At 35.2% G+C, this 14,268-nt stretch overlaps 2 pseudogenes; both read left to right on the forward strand.

The window, feature by feature from the left end:
* The first annotated feature begins 4,860 nt into the window (after positions 1 to 4,860).
* Positions 4,861 to 8,183, forward strand: LOC118037234 (flavonol 7-O-beta-glucosyltransferase UGT74F1-like; annotated as a pseudogene).
* Positions 8,184 to 11,125: 2,942 nt separating this feature from the next.
* LOC118037233 (UDP-glycosyltransferase 74D1-like) lies at positions 11,126 to 13,273 on the forward strand (annotated as a pseudogene).
* The last annotated feature ends 995 nt before the right edge of the window (positions 13,274 to 14,268 follow it).

A 14,268-nucleotide genomic window follows, 5' to 3' on the forward strand; every position in this document is an offset into this window, starting at 1 on the left:
GGTGTTTTAATAAGTTTTTAGCAAAGATTTTCATGAAGGAAATAAGAATAATTGGTACAATTATTGAAATTTGTATGTAAAAAAACCATATGAAATGTGCAAAGTCAACATCATAACCTCCTGATTAACGTTGAAAACAACGTAAAAGAATTTTAAAATGCTATTAAAAATAATAAAAAGAATATTATAGTTTATATATTGATATATGAGTTGAAATGAGTTTCCAAAGCTTACATACAAGCATCGAACCTCACCAAACCAGTGAGAAAGAATCGCCACATGATCAACAATCAAGCAACTTAAGCATGGAAGAAGACTACAGTACCTTGCAACGCTAAAGATTAGATATCTCACAATCGAACATCATGCTAAAGATTGTGAAGATAATGCTAGCTAGTATGTATATTCTATAATTCTAAATATCATGCTAGGATTAAATAACATCTCTTGAAGATCACACTATGATTAGATAACATCTCTATATTTTAATTTTTGATATATATATATATATATATATATATATATATATATAACATTGTTGAGTTCCATTTGAACCATGCTATTCATTTCTTAGTTTTAATTTGGTATCAAAGCAAGTTATTGCTCTAAATATTAGCTTCTGTTTTTATTTCAGACTATTTTAAGCTGTTTATTTAACCACTTTAAAACAACTTGTTTCAATCCTCTTCATTCTCTAGATGATTTTTTAATTATTATCTTTTTTAATGATACATCAATTCATGATTTGTTGATTCATCATCCCTAAAATCTCTATTATTTAAATAGTTTGAATACTCTCATTGTTATTGTTATAAAAACCATCATTATGCCTTTATGGTATTCATTGTTTATTGTTACATCCAAGTAGCAAGCATGAAAGTTTGACTTGGAATTTGATTTATTGAACATTTTTGTTCCCTCTGATTTTTTATTGTTGCAAGCATATATAACAACCTCAACCAAAATTTTATTTAATGACCAAATAAGATTGTTTATTTATTGTGATTATTTTGACAAGTAGATGAGGTTACAACGGCAATATAAATAGTGTTAATATACGTTAAACTCATGAAAAGTAAAATTATCATGAGTTTGAGGGAGCGTGTTAAGAAATTGTGACATGTTAAGAAAATAATCAAGGTAAATATTCTTGATCATTTCCTAATTAATAAAAGGATAAAAAATAAAAAAAAATATTTCAATTATCTAATTAAAAGAGATGATCAAGCATTTTATATAATTTATTTTATTCTATTTCTTTATATGTCTTGCTGTATAGCTATATAAACTCCACATGAGTTAGCTTAATTCATATATATTAAATTATTAAATAATAGCATTCTCTTTTTCAATATGGTCTTCAATTGAAATTTATATTTCAAATTTCTTTTAATTAAGCTCCTATTTACACCAATTTAACATTTTAAAGTTTCAATTGTCTCTAATATTACAATCTTTGTGAATTGATTCGAATTAGACCTTCAAACTTGCTTTTTTTTTTCAATTGAGTCATTGATTAAATCCACAAAATCCATTAGAAGTTTAATTAAGTCCTTAAATTTAATTAATTCTTTCAATTTTTATCCAATAGACTTTTAAACTTATTTTTTCTTTAATTAAGTCCTTAAATAAGTCAATTAAACTTGTTAGAAGTTTGGATTTCAACCTCAATATTTCCTTTCAATTTTGGTGAAGTTTGGATTTTAACCTCAATTTTCTTCCTTTTTCCATCATATCTTGTCAAAATATCATAATCTAGTTGTTTTTTTTGGTATTTTGATTTTTTGCAGCTCGAAGACTATCTCCTCGTGTCTTAAAATTATTTGGAGTTTAGTGATCTACCATCATTTGTTAGTGATGCAGGTTCATATCCAGCTATACGAGAACTCCTCCTTGTTGGGTGGTGATGAATTCTGAGAAAGGGAAGATCCCAGAAGGGTTTGTTGAAGAAGTGGAGAATAAGCCTTTGTGAATAATTGGTATAAAATAAGCCAATTATCTAGTAGTTCACCCAATAGTAAGAATTTGGGATTAAAATGTTTCCTTCTCCTGAGCTCTTAGGTTCAAGCCTTGTGGTTGCTAATATTGATGGCCAGTTGAGGTTTATATGGTCGTTAATTTCAAATCTCGTGTAATTAGTCGAGGTGCATGCAAGCTGATTTGAACACACATATTAATAAAAATATAACAATAAATAAGCCGATTAATTAATATCTATAGTTGGATAGTTGTCAACATTGAAAGGAGTAATCAGTAGGTAGCTAGTTCTTCGTCCCCAAAATTGTAAATGGAAATACCAGTAGGCCAACTTGTGGGTGGTCCTTAAACGACGTGCATATATAGTTGTTTTTTTTTGTTTTTAAACTGACAGACTTGGCATTCAAAATTCCAAAGCATCCACCTCTCCTGTGGTCACCCGTGATGTGAGGCGTCCCAAAGTCTCTCTTCCTTCAATATTTTGTTTATTTATGGAAGGTAGATTCGAATTATATAGTAAAAGTACGGTATAATTATACGTTATTAAATATAATTTTAAACTAAATTATTGAATTAAATTAAAATTTTATCACAAAATTTTAAAGATAATTTTTTATATTGAGGCAATCTTTCAGGTGAATCGGTGTTCGGTACAGGCTTGTAATATATATCAGAACAGACTATATAAATTTTATTATTTATTTTCTTTTGACTTATAGAATTTCTATTTGGTAAAAATCTTTTTTCTACGAAGATGTGACAACTTGTTTTGAAAATTTTCTAATTTTACAAGGATCTTTAATAAGTTACAACTTAATTTCTAAGTATGGTTAGAATTTATTAATGTTCTAAAATCATTTTCTTATAAGGAATTTTTTTTCATCCTAATTACACAAGGAAAAACAAAACGGGTGGTATTTAATAACATATTGATTTTTAGGATCATTGGGCAGATAAAGACTTATGATTTATGAGTTTTATTTTTATTTTTGTTTGCTATAGCCCAAGGCTTATTTGAATTAGAGTTTGAGTTTATTAGTAAAGATTTTTAGATAATTTTTATAAGTGGATCAATTCAGCATATAATAATAGATAATTTTTAAATAACCTTTTAATTAATATTGAAATTAATGCCCCTTTTCTTTGATTTGTTTTAGTTTTTGTATTTAACTTTTTTAAAATAGTAATTGTTTTTTTAATTATTTTTTTATATATTTAATTTTTTGAAGAGATTTTAATTCATTTATATTTTTTGTGTTTTATATAATTGAATTTTATTTTTAAGGATAAAAAATATTTATTTTTAGATAATATTTCTAATAAGTGAAACTTTGTGATATATTTTTTTTCATATGAGTTTATGTGTGTATTTTTTCTATTATTATTTAATTAAATAAAAAAATAATTTTAATAAACATAGTTATTGAATATAATAAGGTGAATAAATCATGTTGCAATATCAAATATCTTAATTTACATCCGTTTTCTGACCTTTATACATGCATATTTAGTTATTATTGATGATTTTTATTTATTTATTAATATAAATGGTTAATAATTTATTTAATTAGATGCATGTATAAATCTTTTAATTTAATTTACATAAGATATTATTCATGTAAAACAACATGCTGCAAATACCTATATATTTAATTTTTTGATTGAAAAAAAAAAATCAGCCCATGATAAAGCGGGAATCAAATATCTTATAGTGGCTTGAAAAATCAGCCCACTGTGTCATTGATGGATTGTTTTTAGGTGATTTTGTGGCCCTATTTTGCCGTCATAAACTGATAGGTGATATATTATCATCTGTGTAATGAAAGTGAAAACTTTCTCGAGTCACTATCTCGAAAAAGACCCATGGACAATCATTATCCTGTATCCCAAGTATTGAAACTACAAGTCTTGCTATAGTTTATTAAAATAGGTAATAATTAAAATTATATTCTTATATAATTCCAGGATATTTTCGGTATAAAAAGCATAATTATATCAATTTGGATAGAAAAACTTGAGATAAAAACATATTAAAAAAATTGAAAATTTTATAAGAATATAATAAATACATTTAGAAATATAAAAGCATATCAAAGACTTAACCAGTTATATAAAAATAAATTGAATTATTTATTCAAAAAAATAATTAAAAAATTTATTTGCTTATGCACATTTTTGTTTGCCATCAATGCTAAGATAATTGACTATGATTATTTAACTCTGCATTGAAACTTTCATACTATACTATAATATTATTCTCAATATAATTGGATCAAATTCTTTTGAATGTGAAAAAGAATTCAATTATTCTTAACGTGTTTCTAGTAAAAAAATTTAAATTATATAAGAATTTATTTTATATGACCCGATTGACTTAATAAGTTTAAAAACAATCTAGATAACAAATAAAAATATAATTTAAATTTAAAAAATCAAGATTATATTTTTTAAGACTATTAAAATGATAATATATTAAATCAATTCGGATCAACTCATATTAATCTATCAAATCTATTTCTTGAATTATAAGACTCTGATAATCCTATAAAAAATTTTATTAAATTTATTTTTCAATCAATCCGATATCAAAAAATAAAATATAAATATAAATTAAAAAAAACAAACCAAATCAATCATATTAATCTATAAAATTTAAATCACAAAATTAAAATAACATTATAAAAATAAATTTATATAAATTATAAAACTCAATATTTAGTTATCAATGCACTAACTAGCATCATAGCAGGAGGGCAAGGGCAAGTGTGCCAGTAATAAGAGCTAACAGAGGGTGTGTTGTGGAAAGGACATCCTCTCATATTTCGGTAACTTCGAAGGATATTTTGAATTTTTCGGTAATGTTCAATATCAAAGAAGAGAGAGAACCATTGAAGGTGGGAGGGAGGATCATCTGACTCGTCTGCAGTATATGTCATCGTTGATAACGTGGAGAGTTCCTAACCATCCACTCACTTCCAAAAGACTCTTTTCACTATTGAAATGAATCAATAATGAGCCCTACGGAGAAGGTGAGAGAGATGGAAAAGATGGTTAATAGGAGCCATGTACTAGTAGTTCCACACTGCCAGGCGCAGGCCACATAAATCCCATGCTGCAATTCTCTAGGCGTCTGGTCTCCAAAAGGCTCAAAGTCACCTTCGTAATCACCAAATTCATATCCAAGTCCAGGCAGCTTGGCTCATCAATTGGTTCCATTCAACTCGATACCATATCAGATGGCTCTGATGATGGATTTAATCAAGCTGGTAGCAGGGAGCCCTATCTTTCAAGCCTACATGATGTTGGTCCAAAAACCCTATCAGATCTCATCAACAGATACCAAACCTCTTCAAGCCCTATCCATGCTGTAATATACGAGCCTTTCTTGGCTTGGGCTCTCGATGTGGCAAAGGATTTCGGGTTATTTGCAGCTGCTTTTTTTACACATGCTTGTGTTGTTGATTACATCTTTTACAATGTCTACCATGAAGTGTTAAAGATGCCAGTTTCTTCAACCCCTGTGTTGATCGAGGGATTACCACTACTGCTTGAGCTTCAAGACTTGCCAACATTTGTTGTTCTGCCAGATTCATATCCTGCTAATGTTAAGATGACCATGAGTCAGTTTTCTAATTTGGACAAGGCTGATTGGATCCTCATCAACACTTTCTACAAGCTGGAGTGTGAGGTAGGCAATTTTGTACCGCATAATTGGATTTTAAAACTATTTGCACTTCTTTTACGGTTTCTGGTAAAATCTCATTCTCTTTCTATTTCCATCCCAAACCAATTAATTTCATCAATTCCATCCCAAATAATTGTGAATTGTAAATAATTAAAATTTGAAACTCTTAGCAGTAAAGGTAACAGAATCATGAATATTTAGAGATAAATAATTTGAACTTGTTGTGTTTTTATGTTATGTAAATTAAGGGTCCAAATCTCCACAAATATTTTGTTGTTCCTTCAGGTAGTGGATACAATGTCAAAAGTTTGCCCGTTATTGACAATTGGACCAACAATCCCATCATTATACTTGGACAAGAGTATTGATGATGAGGATGACTACGGTATTAGTCTCTGTGAAATAGACGCATCTTTTTCTATCAATTGTATATGTGTCCTTTGGTAGCTGTGCTTCTCTAAGCAACAAGCAAATGGAGGAAATTGCATGGGGCTTAAAGAGGAGTAATTTTCAATTCTTGTGGGTGGTGATGGATTCTGAGAAAGGGAAGATCCCAGAAGGGTTTGTTGAAGAAGTGGAGAATAAGGGATTGCTAGTGAATTGGAGTCCTCAAGTGAAAGTGCTAGCAAATAAGGCTGTGGGATGTTTTTTCACACATTGCGGTTGGAACTCAACAATCGAGGCATTGAGCTTGGGTGTGCCAATGGTGACAATGCCAGGATGGAGTGATCAACAAACGAATTCTAAACTCGTTGAAGATGCTTGGAAGGTGGGTGTCAGAGCTAAGGTTGATGAGCATGGAATTGTGAAGAGAGAAGAGATTGCCATTTGCATAAAAGAAGTGATGGAGGGAGATAGAGGCAGAGAAATGAAAATGAATTCCAAGAAATGGAAAGAGCTGGCTATTGTTGGAATATTGTCAATTATGTTGCCATTGTCAAAGAAGATGGCTGTCATTATCAAAGAAGATGGTTGTCATATGAGAGTCAAAGAGGGGTGCTGGTATAGCATTTGCAGCCCCTTGACATTGTCAAAGAAGGAGGCTACAATGGTGGGTTGTTGGTGGCAGCCAACAACCATTGTCTAATGTCAAAGTTTGGTAAGTTTGGCATCCTCCATTGTTGACAAAGAAGTAAGAGGAGCTGTCATTGAAGCCTATAAATAGACACCAAGAGTGCAGCACAAAATGAGAGAGAGAGTCTTGTAGGAGAGCTACAAAAGAGAGAAGAAAAGAGAAAGAAAGAGAAGGGTTGCCACCAGCAGCCCTGCTGCCTTATGCAGCTGCTGCCCTATGTAGCAATGAGAGATGGGAGTTGAGTGGATGTGATCCTCCTCCATGTGTTGTATTCTTTCTCTATCTCTAATAATATTGATCTCTCCCGTGGATGTAGGTAATTTGCCGAACCACGTTAAATAATGTCTCAGTGTGCTTACCCCTTTTATGAGCAAAGATCAGTACATCACCGGTCCCGGATTCCGCCCAACAATTGGTATCAGAGCCCCGTTCGTCAGAAAACAAAAGAGTTTTGTGGTATATCCGAATTTTCAAAGTTGTCAAAAACAAGTTTTGATCATTCCACACGCGCCGCCTGAAGAATCTGCCCAGATCGCCCACGCGCAGCCCACGCGCCCAGAGGTTGAAGACGACTGAGCCACACGTGCGCCATATTTGAGCCGCGCCGAGCCGTTTACGCCGAGTCCAGCCGAGCTGTCCTCCGCGCCGAGCCGAGCCGCTTTCCAGCCGCCATCGCTCTTAGAGCATATTCCCAGAATATTCTCGGTTCAACCCAGCGAACCGTCCGCCGTACAAAATTGGTTTTTGGAGCGGTTCACCCATTTTCTGACCCGATTTCTACAAAGTCAGATCGGTTCCCTACTATTTGGACCATTCTGGATCAATCTACAGTGTCCGTTTGGCCAAATTCAGCTCCCAGAAAGCGATATAGTCATTAAAAGAGCAAAATGACTACAGAAGGTACACATACACTCATCCCGAAGCTGACCAAAGACAACTATGATAGTTGGTGCATCAGATTGAAGGCATTCCTCGGTTCACAAGAGTGTTTGGATATTCTACAACATGGTTATGATGAACCAGAGTCCAAAGAAGTAGATGCTCTACAAGAGGCACAAAAGCAAGCCTTGAAAGTCAACAGAAAGAAAGACAACAAAGCAAAGACCATCATCTATCAAGGTCTTGATGAAGACACATTCAAGATCATAGCTTCCGCTGAAACATCACATGATATATGGGAGGCTCTCCAACAGAAATGCAAAGGTGCTGACAGAATCAAGAAGATTCGTCTTCAATCTTTGCGAGGTGAATTTGAGTTATTGCAAATGAAATCCTTAGAATCTATTTCTGATTATCACACAAGGATTATGGTGATAGTCAACCAGATGAGGAGAAATGGAGAAGCCATCGTCGATTCTCGAATTACAGAAAAAATTTTGAGATCCCTAGATCCAAAATTTGATTTTGTTGTTGTCGCCATTGAAGAGTCCAAAGAAGTGGACAAGTTGACAGTGGATGAACTTATGAGTTCTTTGCAAGCTCATGAGCAGAAGATTCTAAAGAGAAATGGAGATAAGGCCATCGAACATGCCTTACAAGCAAAGTTGTCTCTCAAGGATAGATATGAGCAAAGGGAGACTTCAACAAGTGGATACACCACTTAAGCAGGAAGTCAACAATCCAGAGGAGGATTCCAGAGATTCCAAGGAAGAGGTTCTTGGAATACAAGATTTAGAGGAAGAGGTGGCAGAAATACCACCAGAGGAGGCCGATGACAACAAGCATTCACTCCTAGAGGAAGAGGAGGCGGTTACAATAACCGTGACAAGAGGAATATCCAATGTTATAGTTGCAATCAATTTGGGCACTATAGCACTGAATGCAGAAGAAAAGCTCTGTTAGAGATACGTGAGCAAGCCAACTATGTAGATAAGGATGACAGAGAAGAAGCTGCATTTCTTGTCCAACAAGAACTTGGCGAGAAACAGGAAAATATATGGTATCTAGATACTAGAGCCAGTAATCACATGTGCGGCTACCGAGAGTTATTTGGTGATCTAGATGAGACCAAACAAGGTCTAGTTACTTTTGGAAATACCACAAAGGTTCCATTCAAAGGTAATGGCAGCATCTTATTTGCGTGCCTATATGTTGATGACTTGATATTCACCGGCAACAACCCTACCATGTTTGAAAACTTCAAACGAAGCATGGTACAGGAGTTTGAGATGACAGACATTGGTTTAATGTCACATTTTCTTGGCTTAGAAGTAACGCAGAAAGAAGAAGGGATTTTTGTATCCCAAAGCAGTTACGCCAAAGATATTCTTGAAAGGTTCAAGATGGAAAGCTGCAATCCGGTATCAACTCCAGTTGAGAATGGAGTGGAATTGAGGAAGAGTAAGGTTGGAAATGTTGATCCAACTTACTTCAAAAGCTTAGTAGGAAGCTTAAGGTACTTGACATGTACCAGACCGGATATACTCTACGGAGTCGGACTCATCAGCAGATACATGGAGACACCAGACCAGTCTCACTTGAATGCAGCCAAGAGAATTCTTCGCTACATCAAAGGCACAATGAATGAAGGTATGTTTTATACCTCAAGTAAAGATTTTAATCTTGTAGGCTACTCAGATAGTGATTGGGGTAGAGATTTGGATGAAAGGAAAAGCACAACAGGGTTTGTCTTTTTCATGGGAGACATATCTTTCACATGGTCATCCAAGAAGCAATCGATTGTAACATTATCAAGCTGTGAAGCTAAGTATGTTGCTGCCAACTCAGCCGTATGCCATTCAATATGGTTAAGGAATATGCTGAAGTTTTTGGGATTTCCTCAAGAAAATCCTACGGGGATTTATATTGACAATCGATCAGCAATCGCATTGGCAAAGAACCCAGTGTATCATGAAAGGAGAAAACACATTGATACACGTCATCATTTTATCCGGGAACATGTGAAGAATGAAGAAGTCCAACTGATATCTTGCAACACAAACGATCAAGTTGCTGACATCTTCACAAATCCATTAAAAGGAGAAGTATTTATCCGATTAAAGTTCATGCTTGGCATGATATCCCTCAATTGAGTTTAAGGGGGAGATTTGTTGAATATTAAACTCAACATCCAGAAGGTCAAGGAAGGCAACCACAGCTGCCACCAACCGACCAGCCACCAACCGCAGCCGCCAGCCGCCTTCACACTTGAAGGTTGAATTTTCTAGTTTTTGATTTCGTGTATAAATAGAGTGCCCAGCTTCTGTTAATGTATGTGGAGAGAATTGAGAGAAACACTAGAAAGAGAATAGAGAGAGAGGGCGTGTATTGTGTTAAGCTTTTGTTAATTAATTGTAAGCTTTGGATTTTGTAATAAAACCTTGTGTTTTATCCCCTCTGAGTGTTTCAAAGCCACCACCAGTGGTTTCTCCCACCAATAATTGGTATCAGAGCTGATGGTTTAAAGTGGTGTTTGATTTTTGCTCAAAAATGAAAGTTGTCAAAAGGATGTTTTGACCATACCCCTGTGTAGAGGAGGAAGAGATGAAGCCACTAGTGAAAACGATGTAAAATTCTGACGTGGGACATGCCCGCAGGCGCCAACACGCGCCGGAGAGGAGGTTGCCCACGTGCACCAACACGCCCCACGATCGTGAGCCCCAGTTCAGACCGTCACATGACGACAAACGGAGACACCTTAGAGAAGGTGTGAGGGCCATGAAAGGAGCCCGGTTCAGAACGCTCCAGTAAAGCATGTGCTGAAGAAGCAAGATGACAATTGCCCACATAAATGGCAAAGGGGGTGATTGTTGGAATATTGCCAATTATGTTGCCATTATCAAAGAAGAAGGCTGTCATATGAGAGTCAAAGAGGGGTGCTGGTATAGCATTTCCAGCCCCTTGACATTGTCAAAGAAGGAGGCTACAATGGTGGGTTGTTGGTGGCAGCCAACAACCATTGTCTAATGTCAAAGTTTGGTAAGTTTGGCAGCCACCATTGTTGACAAAGAAGTAAGAGGAGCTGTCATTGAAGCCTATAAATAGACACCAAGAGTGCAGCACAAAATGAGAGAGAGAGTCTTGTAGGAGAGCTACAAAAGAGAGAAGAAAAGAGAAAGAAAGAGAAGGGCTGCCACCAGCAGCCCTGCTGCCTTATGCAACTGCTGCCCTATGTAGCAATGAGAGATGGGAGTTGAGTGGATGTGATCCTCCTTCATGTGTTGTATTCTTTCTCTATCTCTAACTAGTATTGATCTCTCCCGTGGATGTAGGTAATTTGCCGAACCACGTTAAATATTGTCTCAGTGTGCTTACCCCTCCTATGAGCAAAGATCAGTACATCACCGGTCCTGGATTCCGCCCAATAGCTATCGAGGCTACAAGCGAAGGTGGAACTTCTGATACTAACATTAATGTACTAGTAGCTATGTTGAGAAGCACCAAATGATTTAAATTATGTCACCTTATGCACAGTGCATTTGTATTTTATTTTTTTCTAGGAAATTAGAGTTAGAAAATAATAATTATTGAAACTCGTTAATCCAAATAAAGCAAATTACATAACTAATGAGGTGATTTATCACCCACGATGGAAGATACTTTTGATTCTAATATCTTCACAATAATGCACATGTATTGTCCTATGATTTGCTTGGGCATATATTTTGAAGACATTTATCTAGTTCAATCCAGGACGTGGACCTTCATATGTTCAGAAAAAAACAATTTGTTGAGAAGTATCCATCATTGCAGAATGATATTTTATTAAACTATTCCATCAATTTGGAACCAATCTTTGATGGATCCAAGGAAGGCGAGATGGCAACAAACATTAATAAGTATTTCGAGCATTACAAGCTCACAATGCCTCACATCTTATCCAACCTTATTGGTAGATATATTGGGCATTAGATGTGGATCGAAATAAAGGCATAGAAGGTGGTCCTTTTTTCACTCAATCTTGTGCAGTTATTGTTGTTCTTTTTCATGCCGCTTGTGTCCTTGCCTTTGTTGGAAAATTTGGAGTTCAATGATCTACCATCATTTGTTAGTGATGCAGGTTCATATCCAGCTATACGAGAACTCCTTCTTGGTCAGTTCTCAAATTTTCTTGAAGCAAGATGGCTGATATGGAACAACTTTAATGAGCTTGAAGTTGAAGTGTGAACTCCTATTCTTTAATAATATAGTCATTTCTTTTGTTCATTCATTGGATGTTGAATACTGCTTGACATTTTGCTATTTCTGTACCAAGTAGTGAACTGGATGAGAATCAATAAATGGCCAATCAAACCAATAGGACCAATGATTCCATCAATGTTCTTGGACAAATAGTTGGGAGATGACAAAGATTATGGCTTAAACCTTTTCAAGCCCAATTCAGATGTTTGCATGATGTGGCTGGACTTAAAGGAACCAGGGTCAGTTTTGTATGTCTCATTTGGAAGCCTGGCTACCGTCGGAGAAGAACAAATGGCAGAGCTGGCCTGGGGTCTTAAATGAAGCAATAGGTGCTTCCTATGGATAGTAAGAGAGTCAGAAGAGAGTAAACTTCCAAAGGACTTTGTAAAGGAGACATCAAACATAGGCCTAATCATAAAATGGTGTCCTCAACTACAAGTTCTGGCTCACAAATCAGTTGGATGCTTCATTACTCATTGTGGGTGGAACTCAACACTCGAGGCATTGAGCTTAGGAGTGCCAATGGTGGCAATGCCACAGTGGACTGATCAACCAACCAATGCTAAGTATATAACTGATGTTTGGCATGTAGGAGTTAAAGTAAATGTAAATGAAAAGGGGATTGTCACCAAAGAAGAGGTAGAAAGGTGCATAAAGGGATCCCGAGAACTCTGCATGTGTGAAAGCTTGATAGCAGAAGTGGAACGTGGCCTAATCTTCTCTGATGGTGAAGATAACAAGATTTGGAAACATCATAGCTCCAACAATTACACAGTCTCCTCTGGGTGCCATCTCTTTGACGGTTTAAATGTTTCAGGACATCTTCACTCCCCTGCTTTGCTTTGGAAAGGGTTTGCACCTCCAAAAATAGATGTGTTCATATGGCTTCTTTTCAATGGCAATGTCTGCACAAAGGGTTTCTTAGCTGAGAGGAGAATCATCAATTATGAGGAAGCTCTTTGTCCTTTCTGTTACAAGGAGATTGAGACTATACATCATCTCTTCCATCTTTGTCCAAAATCATGGTCTCTTTGGGGTAGACTATTTAGTTGGTTTGGGTGTGTAGGTTGTCTACCAAAAGAACCATATCATAACCTTCAGGAATGGTCCAACATGGTAAAAGGAAAATTCCAGCTTCAGGCAATTACCCTTCTCTGTAAAGGATTATACTGGTCAATTTGGATAGCGCGCAACCACATGATCTTTGATAACAAAACTCCAAACTGGGATGTGATTTTTGACCTCACCTTTCATCGGTTGGCCTTTTAGTTGAAGTCCTTTGTTAAAAATTTCAGTTATACAGGCTCTGATCTTTATAGGAATCCTGAATGTATCATGAACTGGACTAACTAGTCAGGTCTTTAGATTCCTTGTTTTCTTAATGTATTTTTAATTTCCCATGTAATCTTCCTTAACAGCCCTCATCTCCTTAAAAAAAAAAAAAAAAAAAAGAATGAATTAAAATTTGGGTTAAGGGCAACATGATTGGAAGTTTAAAGATTTTTATTAAACTCTTGACTAGTTTAATTAATTAAATCAATGGCTTAATTGGAGAATTGATTTAATTAAAATTTAGATTATTTTAATTAATGAAATCAAGATTTTAATTGAAGAATTAATGAGTTTGAGAACTTAATTAAATTTTGATTTAATTAATTAAAGGAATCAGGGGTGTAATTGAAAAAATATCAAAGTTTGGAGCTGATTCAAGGAAAAATTGCTAGAAAATTAAAGTCCAAGGACCAAATTGAATAGTCCAAAAACTCAGGACTGTTGTGTAAATGGCACTATAAATCAAGGATTCAATTGACTTAATCCAAGGGTACAATTAGAAATTGATTATTAATGATTAAGATCTCAATTGTGAAGTTCAAAACATCCAGGGACCAAAGTGAAAAATTCCTCAAAACACACAAACGGCGCCGTTTGCAATAATATTGTTCGTCATCCCTTCCATTTCGCCTGGGCAGCCGATTCAACAGGAAAATCAATGCATCCGATTCAACAGGCCATGATTCCGGTTGTGAAGGAGACGGTTTTTGAAGATCTAGCCTTATAAAAGAGGGGACGAAACCAACACAAAGAAAGGAGGAAATCAGAGGAAAAAAACCAGAAACAGGGCAGGAAGAAACCCAGAAAAAACCAGAAAAACGCAAGCAAAAAAAACCCAGAAAAGAAGAAGAAAAACAACCCAAAAACAGAGAACTCACAGCACAGAAACAGAGCAGATAAAACCCAAAAAAAAATATACAGAGAAGGGGGAGAAAGGCAGGGTAGAGTCACAGATCAGTCATGGCCTTTGTCCCTGCAGAAAAAGAACAACCAAGAACCAAGGACTATTGACAACCGGCATCACCATTGTCTGGTTTCCTTCATCTTAAAACAGAGGAGACAAAAACGCAAGCAAAGA

The sequence above is a fragment of the Populus alba genome, chromosome 17 (genome assembly GCF_005239225.2).
Source record: "Populus alba chromosome 17, ASM523922v2, whole genome shotgun sequence".
Taxonomy (NCBI): Eukaryota; Viridiplantae; Streptophyta; class Magnoliopsida; order Malpighiales; family Salicaceae; genus Populus; species Populus alba.